Source organism: Schistocerca serialis, chromosome 3 (genome assembly GCF_023864345.2).
Source record: "Schistocerca serialis cubense isolate TAMUIC-IGC-003099 chromosome 3, iqSchSeri2.2, whole genome shotgun sequence".
Classification (NCBI taxonomy): Eukaryota; Metazoa; Arthropoda; class Insecta; order Orthoptera; family Acrididae; genus Schistocerca; species Schistocerca serialis.
In genome coordinates, this window is record NC_064640.1 from 20,825,821 (window position 1) to 20,839,307 (window position 13,487).

A 13,487-nucleotide genomic window follows, 5' to 3' on the forward strand; every position below is an offset into this window, starting at 1 on the left:
GACGACAGGCTAGTTGGCGACGTGGAGGACGAATCGAGGACATGCAGATCTATTGACCGAATCAGATTGCGAGCGGCTGGAACGAAAGACAACTTAATAAAATAAGGACTGCTTCCAGCTGATAGCAACAATGCGGCGAAACGCAAACTGCAGCACATCTCCCACAATGTCTCCTGGACCTAACAGGCTCAGCTAGGGACCTTATAAGAGGAACCTGTCGTTCATCGAAAAATGCCTAGCTTTATGTCGTCTAAAAAATCGGTTTTGTTTGTTTATTAGCGGTATGTCTAAGATAGCCTTATAACTTATTTGTCGAACTGTGTTAGTATACTATATACTGAAGTTAAATGAATACAGTAGTCGATCCTTTGCCAATGAAGCTAAATGAAGCTACTAAATTTCGATGACTAATGGAATTTGTTGGTCATTTTCTGATACTTTTGCGTAACAGAAAATAATATGTCCACTCAATTACTTTAGAAAACAAAGGTAAACACCAAAAATTAAACTCCTCAGAGAAAACCAATCAGGCAGGTTTATAACTACAATAATTTTCTATAATTGCTATTACGTTCTTCATTTCCTATCAGAACAACGTCCAGTTTTGCGAACAGCAAATTTAATTTAATTTTCTATCTCTCCTTATACGCAACAGGCATGTACTAGCGTTTATGAAAATTGCAACACCAAGAACTAAACATACAATTGAAATGCACTTTATAGCATTGATGAGGCAATGATAACACACAAATGATTATGATTACAGTACAGTACTTGATCTCCTTCTAAACGTTGTGGCATGCGATCAGAGGCCTCTTATGAGTTCTTGAGAAATTTCCCTCTACAGAAATCAAATTATTTCACAAAACATGAACAGTGGCTGTCAGAAGACATGTTTTAGATGGGTGACATTCTGGCGAATGCGCATGACAGGGAACTAGTTGAACCTGTCGTTCATCGAAGAAGGCTTATGATTTCTTTGTCAAACGTGGCCGAGCACTGTTCTGCTAAAATATGGTATGTGAAGTTACGTGAAAGTGGAGCAGTACAACGAGCTCTAAAACCTCTGAGATGCAATGGTTGAGGTTCATAGCACCCAAAATAGTCAGAAGTTGATATCATACGATGTAGCATTCTGTGTCTCAAATCATCACACGTGTCATCTTGTCACAATGCTGCACAGCTGTGCAGGTATGTAGATTGCGGTTGGCACTGTAGAATGTAAGTCTAATACCGCTGTCACTGTGGGACAGATTGAAGTGTTACTTGGAAAACACTACGATCAACCTACAAAGGACGCGTCTACGTGACAGTTAAGCGAGTAGTGTATTTGCCAGAAGCCCAGTTCGCAACAGAGGGCGTAGAACAGTCGACGCAGGCATGTCCATATTCAGTGTCGAGTACTGCGGACTAAGCTGCACGATCTGTTAAACCCTTTACTAAAGACCGGTTCACGTCTCATGCGCAGTGTTTAGAGGGCAGCACGTGTTGCAGTGTACCGCCAGATGGCCAGAAGACCACACAAGGGACGCGGCGTCTGCTGTTCAAGCACCTTGATGGTAAAGCAAGGTAGGCCTGAGGAAGCACTGCCTCAACGCCAGACAAGGGAAGCCAAGCCCGAGAGCAGACCTGATGGAGGCAGGCAAGCCTCAGCGAGCCAGGGATCTAACCACTCTCTGTCCGGACGACGACTCGGCGTGAAAGACCACAATCTCCTCACCTCGTCATAAGCAGAAAGTCCCGCCGCTCCAGGTGGGCGATGTGGTGGTCTGTGAGTCCGCTGCCAAGGTTAACGCTATGGAGCACGCGTCTGCAGAAAATTTCACGTCTATCGACGTCCCAGACACTGACGACCGTATCCAGCAGGTGGCCGAGCTCCTACCAATATTCCTGACTGAGTCATCGATAGCGTCACAGCAGACGAAGTACAGGTGCAACTTCAGACAAGGAAAGTTGGTGGTTCCGACCTGTTAACGAACCTGATGCTGCGGAAGATGCCAGAACATCTTGAAGCGCATTAGATTGTGGGTGCAATAGCACCATTCAAACCGGAATCTTTCCAACAGTGAGAAAGCACGTCGAGGTAGTAGCAATACCTTAGGCTGGTAAGGATCTTCGCCCCCTCAAGAATTATCGACCTGCAGTGTCGAAGGTTTTCGAGAGGCTGTACACAAACGCCATGTGGAAGCTGCTCGCCTACTCCCTGAGAAGAAGAAATGCCGCAGTCCATCAGCTTCTGAGACTAATCGAAGAAGTGAAAGAGACACTCGAGCGACGGGAATACTTCGGGTTAGCGTTTCTGGACGTATCGAGTGTATTCGACTGCGTACAGAGCAAGGGCCTGTTGTACAAAATCATTGTGCATAGGATTCCAGCCTCGCAGATGGGTTTACTGAAATCCTACTCAGAAGAGAAATCCTTCCCTGTCAGGAAAACGGACGGCCTGTCCACAGAGCGCTGGATTCTGGTGGGAGTCCCACGAGGTTCGGAACTCAGTCCCTCGTTGTATACTCTGTATAAAGCAGATTTGCCATCGTGGCCACTCGTGCAGCTCGCTCTGCAGACCGATGACACGGCGCTATACACACGCACGACGAGTTTTCAGCTTCTGCAGCGGAGACTCCAGACCACCTGAGACGACCTGGGATCATGGGATGGAGATTGGCCTTCAGTGCAATGAAGAGCCAAGCATTCCTCGTAGCGATACTTCCAATTCCCGTGGACTTGAGGCAATTAGGCGTACTAGGCGGACCTGTACAATAGGGAAGATGACCAAGAACCTGGCTATCACCCTCTACAGGCGTCTTACGTGGTACCAACACGTCGAAGAACTGAGGGGAAAAGCTGTGAGGCAGCTACGCTAGCTATATTTGCTGTTAAACCTGACGTACACACTCTCATAAGACCTCATTGTCAAAGTTGTTATCGGTAAGACGCTACTGCACCCAATTTTGTAGTGTGGAAGGTCAGCCGACACCCATATCGACCGCCTGAAAATCGTGCTCTCGAACTCCGTTTGGACCTATGTCGCGATTTTCCGGACGCGGAACCTCATCAGGTAGGCAGAACACCTTACCTGCGGGAGAGGTTTGGTCGATCAGCAAGTGGTTTCTACGAGAAATGTAGAACGTCGCATAACCGACAAATGCGCAACCTGAGCACCAGGGTATAGAGCCACACCTGCCGGCGGAATAACATGGTGCTGTAACATTCTAATGTAGATTTTCTTCCGTTTTTTTTTTTCAGATGCTCACAAGAAAGGACATTCGGAGAAGGAAAGAATAACTGAAACGGACACCTAACGACGCAAGGAGCAGTAAGTAGGGCTAAGCCTTCATCGAAGATCGGGAGAAGAGTACCTCCTGTAAAGACGATTGAGTCGTTGTGCGGATATGATGGCGGCTATCCTTTGCTGTGGCTACGTGACATGTTCCAGTGCTTGCATGCGACACTCGTCTATTTATTGGTTCCACACCGTATTCACAGTCGGCACACTGGTTTCCCAATACCTCTTCTCGTTGGTCATGTTTTCTTTTCTTTTTTCAAACTCGACATTCCGGCCCTGGTGATAATCAGATACTGATCGACTGCTCTGTTATCTTCTGCCAATGGGGTCATTTGGGTGCAGTACAGAGGGATATTGTGTCAGCACACCGCTCTCCCAGACGTTGTCAGCTTTCCAGCAGCCGCTACATCCAATTCAAGTAGCTCTTCAATTTGCTTCACAAGGATGAGTGCTCCCAGCAGTGCCAGGAACAGAACCAGGATCCTCCTCGTGGCAGTAAGCTACGGAGATGGACTACTGGCTGTCCAAATAGTCCAAAATCTATCCTGAAAATGCTTAGCTCTCACAGTCGTGTTGTGCTCCATGTAAACGTTCTACAGCATTTGAATCGCGACTGGGTATCAGGTAGCTAACTGCTTTGTAAAATGTTCGTTAAAGTGAAGGAAGTGACGTTTTGTTGCGTGAAGGAAAAGAAGAAGTGTTTGAATGACCGATAAATTAGACATTTCCTTTATTCGGTTGAAGAGAATCTCATGTTAGTGTTATCAGATTGGAAGATACATGATGATATATTTGTTGAATTAACAAAATCGAACTGCTTGTCAACAGCTCTGTATCTCGCACAAGGCGAAACGTAAAGATGTGGACAACCCAAAGGCTAGTTTGAACACCACAGTGCTTTATTAGGCATGATCCTGTTGCTGGTGATATCTCCACGACTTTTTCCGATCTTTGAACTGACTTACCCAACCAGCTATTGGCGGACATACAGTTTAACATAGACTGCAAACCGTAGAGTAGCTCGGTATTTGTGCGCAGCTCGTGGTCGTTCTCGCTTCCCGCGCCCGGGTTCCCGCGTTCGATTCCCGGCGGGGTCAGGGATTTTCTCTGCCTCGTGATGACTGGGTGTTGTGCGATGTCCTTAGGTTAGTTAGGTTTAAGTAGTTCTAAGTTCTAGGGGACTGATGACCACAGATGTTAAGTCCCATAGTGCTCAGAGCCATTTGAACTTTGAACCTCGGTATTTTTCATATTAACAAATAATTTCCAGAGGGGATAAAAGTAATAAGTGATTGAAAAAAATTCTAGGACGAACTGGGAATCGAACCCTGGACTATGGGATTTGTAGTGTGTCATCCAGCTACACTTGTGGTTAACTTGTAAACTATGTAGCCACTCTTTCTTTCAGCCTGCCGCACACAATGGTTACTGGTGACGTTAATCCTGTACGCAGCAGCAGGAATGTCTCGAAAACATTCATTCCGAGACTCCAAAATGTTGGAATACAATAATGATTTACCAATAATCACTTCCCACTGTTTTAGGCAACGCACGTGATCCAGGTGGGTGTAACCAAACAGTTTGGCACGCATTAACTGCAGTTGATAAGATTTTTAAAAAAAATTCTTGAAAAATCTCCTTTTTATTCTTAAGAGCTTATTGAGATCTGTCGTATGGAAATATTAAGAAGTTACTGATTACCTCACCTCATCGCGCTGATGAAATTGGAACTACGTATTTAAAGACACCATTCATGTAGAACAACTGAAACACTGAAAACCGATATTTGACTGGGCTTGCAAACTGTATTCATGCGTAAGATGTAATCTCGATAGCGAAAACAGGTTTCCGAAATTCGATTTTGATCATCCGCAAGTTGTGTCGCATTTAAACGCAATATGCCTTGCACAAACCAAAATGTCACGAAATGACCAACACGAACATTATGTAACATAGGCAGGCGGTTTGATGTTGGATCCACGATGTAGCTTAGTTTGAGGCTTTTCACTCAGTAAGCTCGACGTAACACGGACACATCAGAGGCCACTGCTTGGTCCACGTGGTACCACATCTGTTTCCTGTCTTAATCCCTTATTACAGTTTTATTCATCTGCCGATAACTGATTGTCGTAGGTGACTGTCTCTAGGTACTGAAGTTTTCACAAACGTGAGTGTGCAATTATTCGGTTAAGCTAATAAACACTTTTAACAGGTGTTTTAGCATCAAAAAGAACAACTATTTGCAAAATACAAGGACCTGAATTCCCATAATTTATGCAAGCACGGTTGCTGTGAGAGTTTCAGAACCAAACGATTATTACTGAACATACAGTTTACTTTACAAGCTTACAATACTAATGATGATTCACTTTAGATATTAGTTGAATCTGTAATGGTCACTAGACCTGGTAATCCGTACTCTCACTTTCCTTAATTCGTTCCTTACTCCGCCATCTTCTTCTTCTGCTTCTTCTTCCTATGGTTATTATTATTATGGTCATTACTGTGCTATAAAGACGTAATTACCCTGGAGGAGAGAGACTACAGTTAAGAATATTATCGTGAAAACCAGCTATAACATACGTGAATAAAACCAGACATCCGGAATTGACCAAAGACTCTTCATCTGACAGAAACAAAAAGCTTCACAGAATAAAATAACGCACTGAAAAATAGTTAAAAGAATAAATCGGCACTATGAATAAAAAAGAAAGAAACCGTTGACAGACAGAGCAAAATCGAGCATCTGCACACAAGGCGATACATGCAGACTGTGCAGCATCTCTTTTCGACTGTCGGCTAGATGCTGCGATGTATGTAAATATATGGAAATCACTGAGCACCACTCTACAGGATTTGTCTGGGTGAGAGTGCAAAAACTGGACGCCTACTAGGGCCGGGGTTCTAGCCTACTGCCCGCAACACTCGCCAAGCTGCCGGTACTCGGAAGAAGATATTGGCGCATGAAATTTCGCTGTAGGATATAAACATTCGTTGCTTTGCTCTGTGAACGTTTACAGTACGGCAGGTCTTGTCGTGGGGAAAGCCTCGTCAGAGAGGTCCACCGCACGAGCGTCTTGGGAAGTGATTCCAGTGGTGGTTTCCCGTTGCCTTCCACTGATGATGGTGAATTGATAATGAGGACAACACAACACCCAGTGCTTGAGCGGAAAAAACCTCCAACCCAGCCGGGAATCGAATCCGGGCCCCATGGCGTGATATTCCGCCGCGCTGACCACTGAGCTATCGGGGCGGACAACAGGGGAAAATTCTAGATTCTGAAAGTATTGTAAACAAGCATTTTCATTATTGTGGAGGTCTGAAACCGGTAACAGTAATAAAACTTAGCTGTGGCTCAGAAAAATTTGCTATAAACGTAATTATAATGTATCCGTATTTCCTTCTTGCGACTGGACTAGATCGTCCTTTTTCATACGTAAATTTGTTACCAACACTGAAGTGCACAAATTTAATTAATTACTAACCAAACGAAATTTAACTCGAAGATGTAACGTTTATCTGAAGAACCATAAATCCACTACAGTGCAGTAAAGAAATTTTTGAACAGAGTTCCAGTGAATGTGTATGTCGAAGAGCTTCCCTCGGAAGACTCATTGAAAATAGTTCCCACAGCAAGAAAACAATCTGACGATACGTTACAAAGAGAGCACTTCATCGCACTTCTAAATATTCATTAAGTATGCCTTCCCGAGGATCGATACAAGATTAAGAACATTTGAAAATTCTGTGTACCTCCTCAGCATGAGAGCTCCGTAATCCCAGTTAAATAACTTCATACAGCAAAACAAGGCAGATTTCAGATACGTCATGACTGCCAATATGTGTGTGCTGCGTGCTTCAGTGCTTCAGCCAGCGTATTGTTGCGGCATGACGCTGCCCCTCTCAGCCACATGTTAATGTATTCCCAGGACGCATCATCTGACAAATCAACATTAAATTCGTCGCCCGTCATCCGCTGTTCTCGCAACGTCTCTCATATAATTGCACAGTGGTTGAAACACCGTATTCGTGATCTGGAGGATCCTGCTGTAAATCGACGTACTGTCATCCTGAAACATTTTTGTCGAATTCCGGATGACTCCTGAAATCGGTGTTTGTCGCGCAGTAATCTTATCCAACTAAGGTGGTGCTCAATCTTTAAAGACGTTGATGTCAACAAAATATTCTTCAAATCTTATGTCCTTTTTTATCTCTCTCTAGGTATTGCCATTAACCTCATTTTTCACTCCAAACTACATTTGTCACTGTCATCTCAACTCAGAGACATACAACGGACTGCAGAGGTTTGATGTAGCACATTATGGTCATTAACATGATTTTCTGAAACATGCACCAGAGAGTTCTGACGTGTTTGAAGAGGAAACGTGACGGCGTAACTAAAGCAGAGACATAAAAATGAGTAACGCACTACAGCACCAAATAATGCAATAATGCACTGCCAGAGACTTGTGTCTACTGACCGTAGTGTGGTTAGCGTAGCAGCTTTCTCCGCACCTATAATACGTAGACAACTCAACACAGATTATTTGGGCCAACGACAACGTGGATGCAGACGCACGCGTTATGTGCACTCACAGCGCTTACCAGTCTTTATTATTTGAGATTGGGAAAGCTAAGATTACACAATCAGCGTCTCTCGAAAACCATTTCAGGACTATACAGCTATTTCGCACACAAACAGTAAACATTTCGTTTTACTCGTGTGAAATTAGGGCATCAATCAGTGTTTGTTTCCTTCAGTACTGCGTCGGAAAGAACGTATGTGAAACTTTAATTTTTATTGTCTTATATCTTTTAACGTGGTGAAAGAGAAGTATGGTGAAAGCCTGATACGATCGTATATCTGTCACTTTCGTTTGGTGTTTATTTAACGTATTGAATGAAAGACCTGAACAAAAGAAAGGCAAACAATTTACGCGATCCTTTATTTCTGCATAGCTGAGTTACTAAGTCTAAACTGTCATATTGTTGAAAAAGAGGTATGGCATACAATGTTATTATTGTCATAAAATCTAAAAACTTAAATATTTTAGAATATATATCTCGATACATACGTTAAGCGAAAAGAGTAAATTGAAGTTTAGGGACGAAGTAGAGACTTTAGTGTGGTACTCACCAGGATTTTCTTTATAGCAGGTCAGACTCAATGTGGAAAAAAACGCGAGAAAATTTTACGAGCTCCCACTCCGAAAGGAAAAGAAAGACGGATCGGATCGCCGGTTTGCCTTCAGCTTTCTGGCCACGAGCTATGCGAGTACAATATTGCGTGTGCCAGAAGCCGAGCGAGCTTTCCAAATGAAACAGTTACCGATCGCGAGGGCTTCGCTTATGTTGCCAGTTCCAAGCTAGTACATTACTGGCGCTCGTAAGCGACAGCCACAGCCTGTACCTACCTTGTCGCTCTCGAAATTGCGTCTCCCGGCGCCAGCGAGAAGAATCACTCGAAGGGAACGGCGTGTCAGAAGGACCGAGGGCTCCCGCAGGTGGCTGGCAGTCGCCGACTCGCCATGGCTAGAATTGCATAAGCAGAGCAGCACCCAACACCGCAGCTACCGTTAGGCTTTCACTGCGCAAGGCGACGCGCGGAGCGCAACTGTCTGCCTTCGAGACCACGACTCAGTCACGGAAAGCGAAAGGGGGAGGAGGAGGGGGCAGGTAAAAGGTGAAAGACGCGCCGCGGTGGGGACTGGGGAGCGCCTCGCCGCCTCCGCCTCCGCCTCCGCCTCCGCGACCGCGACAAAATCGCCATCCCGCCCACGACTAAATTATACCGACACCTCCTGCTTTCTGACGGCTATGCTCCGGAAGCGGCGGAGGGTACTGTTGGTACAAGGTATCTCTTTTCCTTTGCTCTCTTCCACACTGATCAGCGAGAACATTGTGACCGCCGACCTATTATAGATACAAACCCGTCCAGGCGATAGCAGTGTCACATGGCCAGGATTGACTGCTAATCAGACAAACGCCCGGTGTATGTAGTATCAATGAGGGTGCTGTCCGTGTGTAGAACAGGAAAGGAGCACGATCTATGTGAGTTTCACCGAGGGCAGATTGTGATAGCCTGGAAGCTCGGCACGAGCATTTCGGAAGCCCCACGACATGCCGGATGTTCGAGAAGTGCTGTGGTGATTGTATTCAACATGTGGCGAAGCCAGGTGAAACCACATCCGGACCTCGTGGCGTTGGGCAGCCACCCCTCATTACAGATATCGGATGTAGTAGGCTGAGCAGATTCGTGAAACTGGACAGGTGCCGAACTGTGGCAGAACTAACATCAGACTTTAATACTGGGCAGAGAATACACAGTGCACCGAACACTCCTAACGATGGGCCTCCACAGCCGACGACCCATACATGTTCAACTGTTAACACCACGACATCGGCTCTACGACTAAAATGAGCACTAGACGTTGCCAATATGGCAGAGCGTTGCATCTTCCGATACATCCCGATACCTTCTTCATCAATGCGATGCGAGGGTGCTCGTTTAGTTAGTTACACTGGATCTGTCGCAACCGTTGCTATATACGATCGAAGAACAGTCAATGTCAAATGATATACAAAAATTTGTCACAAGTCATAAGTGGAATCAGGAAAAAATAACCGAAAACGTCGCATCATTCTTCATCATGACAATGCTAGCTCTCACACAATGTATTATTTGACGGAGAAAAACAGGAAGCTGACGTCTCACTGCCCGTATTCACTCGATTTATCGCCTAACAACCTCTTCTCGTTCTCTTGGGCAACTATTTCCATCACCTCAAGGAGCTGTTGAATCGTTCCAAAAGCGTGTTTTCCAAATACCAAATTTAAAATGCGAACATTATGAGAAAGCAAACCATCAACAGGAAGAAAATGTTTTTCTCGAACTGTTTTTGTAAAAATTCGAAACACGAACCTCGTACTCACGTGTAGAAGTAATAGAGCGACACAAAATACCCTTCGTCACACACCATAAAGTGCGGCTCTTAACGGAACGAAATCGACAGCCGTAGAGGTAATTTTGGGGAGTATCCTGATGAAGTGTGATAGGATCGTTACTGTTTATAATATACAGTGTGAACCTGTACTGCACCTTCAAAAATCCGGAGGTTGTTCGTGGACATTTTCTGAGTAATTTGGTACAAGGAAACTCTGCTCTCCTGTAGCTTGTTGCAGAGTAAAGGTGTAGTTATGATTTGCTCTGCTTTGTTACCAGAATTATCCTTGTTTCTGTGAAAATACTTTCACAACAGTGAAAAAGTTTGTAATACGCAATCACCAAAACGTAGTAACACGTATGGATCCGGTTATTGGTATGCGACTATGTACAGATCCAAAACTACCGTGATGTAACTGCCGTCGCTGCAGCAACAGCTAAGCATTGCGTTTGTCTTGCCGCTCTTCTACTGAATCCTGTGAACTCATACAAGGGATGCATATCGACAAATTCTTTATCTGTTATTTCCATTCTAATGCGAATCTCTATTGACGTACAACCAACACTACCGAAAACAAACAACCCCGAGACAGAACCGAGCAGAACTCAATGGAAGCTTGTACACCCAGAAAAAATTTGTGGAAGTTCCTATGGGACCAAACTGCTGAGGTCATCTTCCTAGGCTTACACACTACTTAATCTAACTTAAACTTTCATACGCTAAGGACAACACACACACACACACACACACACACACACGCACACGCACGCACACACACATGCCCGAGGGAGGACTCGAACCTCCGACGTGGGGAGCCGCGTGAACCGGCTGTGGATCCAGACTAAAGTACACATTCCTGTTTTCCATATCACGTACAGTTAGTGAATGGAACAAGTTTATTTCAAAACAAGACACACAGTGCATACCGTCGGAATTTGCACTGTTGAGTAGATATTTTCAGTGCAGTAGCGATACAAAGTGTAAGAAATCAAACGAAATGTAATTATACTGTGACGGGCCACCGGGGACAAGTGTTCCTTTGTACCAAAATACATAGTAAATATTTCAGAACATACTCCGAAATTTTATCGATAGAGTTCTGGTCCATGTTGCATACAGAATTGTGTCCAAAACGCTAGGACGAAAGTAATTTTCTTATGATGTGTCACTGCCAAGTAACATAGCTCAATAAAACATGGAGCATACATAGAACGAACTCACAGTATATTACACAAGGTAACTGAAAGAAACAGGCAATGAAACGAACAGAAGTGCCACTTTTATTCAAAGACAATAATTACACTGAATTCGTACCGATTTATGATGTGTGTGTGTGTGTGTGTTGTCCTTAGCGTATGAAAGTTTAAGTTAGATTAAGTAGTGTGTAAGCCTAGGAACCGATGATCTCAGCAGTTTGGTCCCATAGGAACTTCCACAAATTTTTTCTGGGTGTACAAGCTTCCATTGAGTTCTGCTCGGTTCTGTCTCGGGGTTGTTTGTTTTCGGCAGTGTTGGTTGTACGTCAATAGAGATTCGCATTAGAATGGAAATAACAGATAAAGAATTTGTCGGTATGCATTCCTTGTATGGGTTCACAGAATTCAATAGAAGAGCGGCAAGACAAACGCAATGCTTAGCTGTTGCTGCAGCGACGGCAGTTACATCACGGTAGTTTTGGATCTGTACATAGTCGCATACCAATAACCTGATCCATACGTGTCACTACGTTTTGGTGATTGCGTATTACAGACTTTTTCACTGTTGTGAAAGTATTTTCACAGAAACAAGGATAATTCTGGTAACAAAGCAGAGCAAATCATAACTACACCTTTACTCTGCATCAAGCTACAGGAGAGCACAGTTTCCTTGTGCCAAAATACTCAGAAAATGTCCATGAACAACCTCCGGATTTTTGAAGTTGCAGTTCCGGTTCACACTGTATATCATAAACAGTAACGATCCTATCACACTGCATCAGGATACTCCCCAAAATTACCTCTACGGCTGTCGATTTCATTCCGTTAAGAGCCGCACTTTATGGTGTGTGGGGAAGGGTATTTTCTACTTTTACATCCATACTCCGCAAGCCACCTGACGGCGTGTGTGGCTCTATTACTTCTACACGTGAGTACGAGGTACGTGTTCCGATTTTTTACAAAAACAATTCGAGAAAAACATTTTCTTCCAGTTGATGGTTTACTTTCTCATAATGTTCGGGTTTTAAATTTGGTATCTCGAAAGCACGCTTTTGGAACGATTCAACAGCTCCTTGAGTTGATGGAAATAGTTGCCCAAGAGAACGAAAAGAGGTCGTTAGGCGATAAATCGAGTGAATACGGGCAGTGAGACGTCAGCTTCCTGTTTTTCTCCGTCAAATAATACATTGTGTGAGAGCTAGCATTGTCATGATGAAGCGGGATGAAAGCCGAGCTCACCATCTGCAGCATCGTCGACAGGACTGACTGCGGACCTTTGGTACAGAGCCGAGTGGAGGGTCTGAATCAGAGGCTGAGACGGTTCTGCGACCGTGTGGGCTGCAGATTCCTCGACTTGCGCCGTAGGGTGGTGGGGTTTCGGGTTCCGCTGGATAGGTCAGGAGTCCACTACACGCAGCAAGTGGCTACACGGGTAGCAGGGGTTGTGCGGCGTGGACTGGGCGGTTTTTTAGGTTAGATGGCCTCGGGCAAGTACAGAAAGGGCAGCAGCCTCAAAGGGTGCGGGGCAAAGTCAGGACATGCGGGGGCCAAGCAGCAATCGGTATTGTAATTGTAAGCTGTCGAAGCTGCATTGGTAAAGTACCGGAACGTCAAGCGCTGATAGAAAGCACCGAAGCTGAAATCGTTATAGGTACAGAAAGCTGGCTGAAGCCAGAGATAAATTCTGCCGAAATTTTTACAAAGGCACAGACGGTGTTTAGAAAGGATAGATTGCATGCAACCGGTGGTGGCGTGTTTGTCGCTGTTAGTAGTAGTTTATCCTGTAGTGAAGTAGACGTGGATAGTTCCTGTGAATTATTATGGGTGGAGGTTACACTCAACAACCGAGCTAGGTTAATAGTTGGCTCCTTTTACCATCCTCCCGACTCAGCAGCATTAGTGGCAGAACAACTGAGAGAAAATTTGGAATACATTTCACATAAATTTTCTCAGCATGTTATAGTCTTAGGTGGAGATTTCAATTTACCAGATATAGACTGGGACACTCAGATGTTTAGGACGAGTGATTGGGACAGAGCATCGAGTGACATTATACTGAGT

The 13,487-nt window shown here is 44.6% G+C and overlaps 1 protein-coding gene across 1 annotated transcript in view; it reads right to left on the reverse strand.

The window, feature by feature from the left end:
• The window catches only part of LOC126469684 (uncharacterized), a 477,049-nt gene extending 468,203 nt beyond the window's left edge, over positions 1-8,846 (reverse strand). The window contains exon 1 of the mRNA XM_050096837.1: positions 8,701-8,846. The gene's annotated coding sequence lies outside the window, so the exon portion shown is untranslated. The remainder of the gene's footprint in view (positions 1-8,700) is intronic.
• Positions 8,847-13,487: the final 4,641 nt, after the last annotated feature.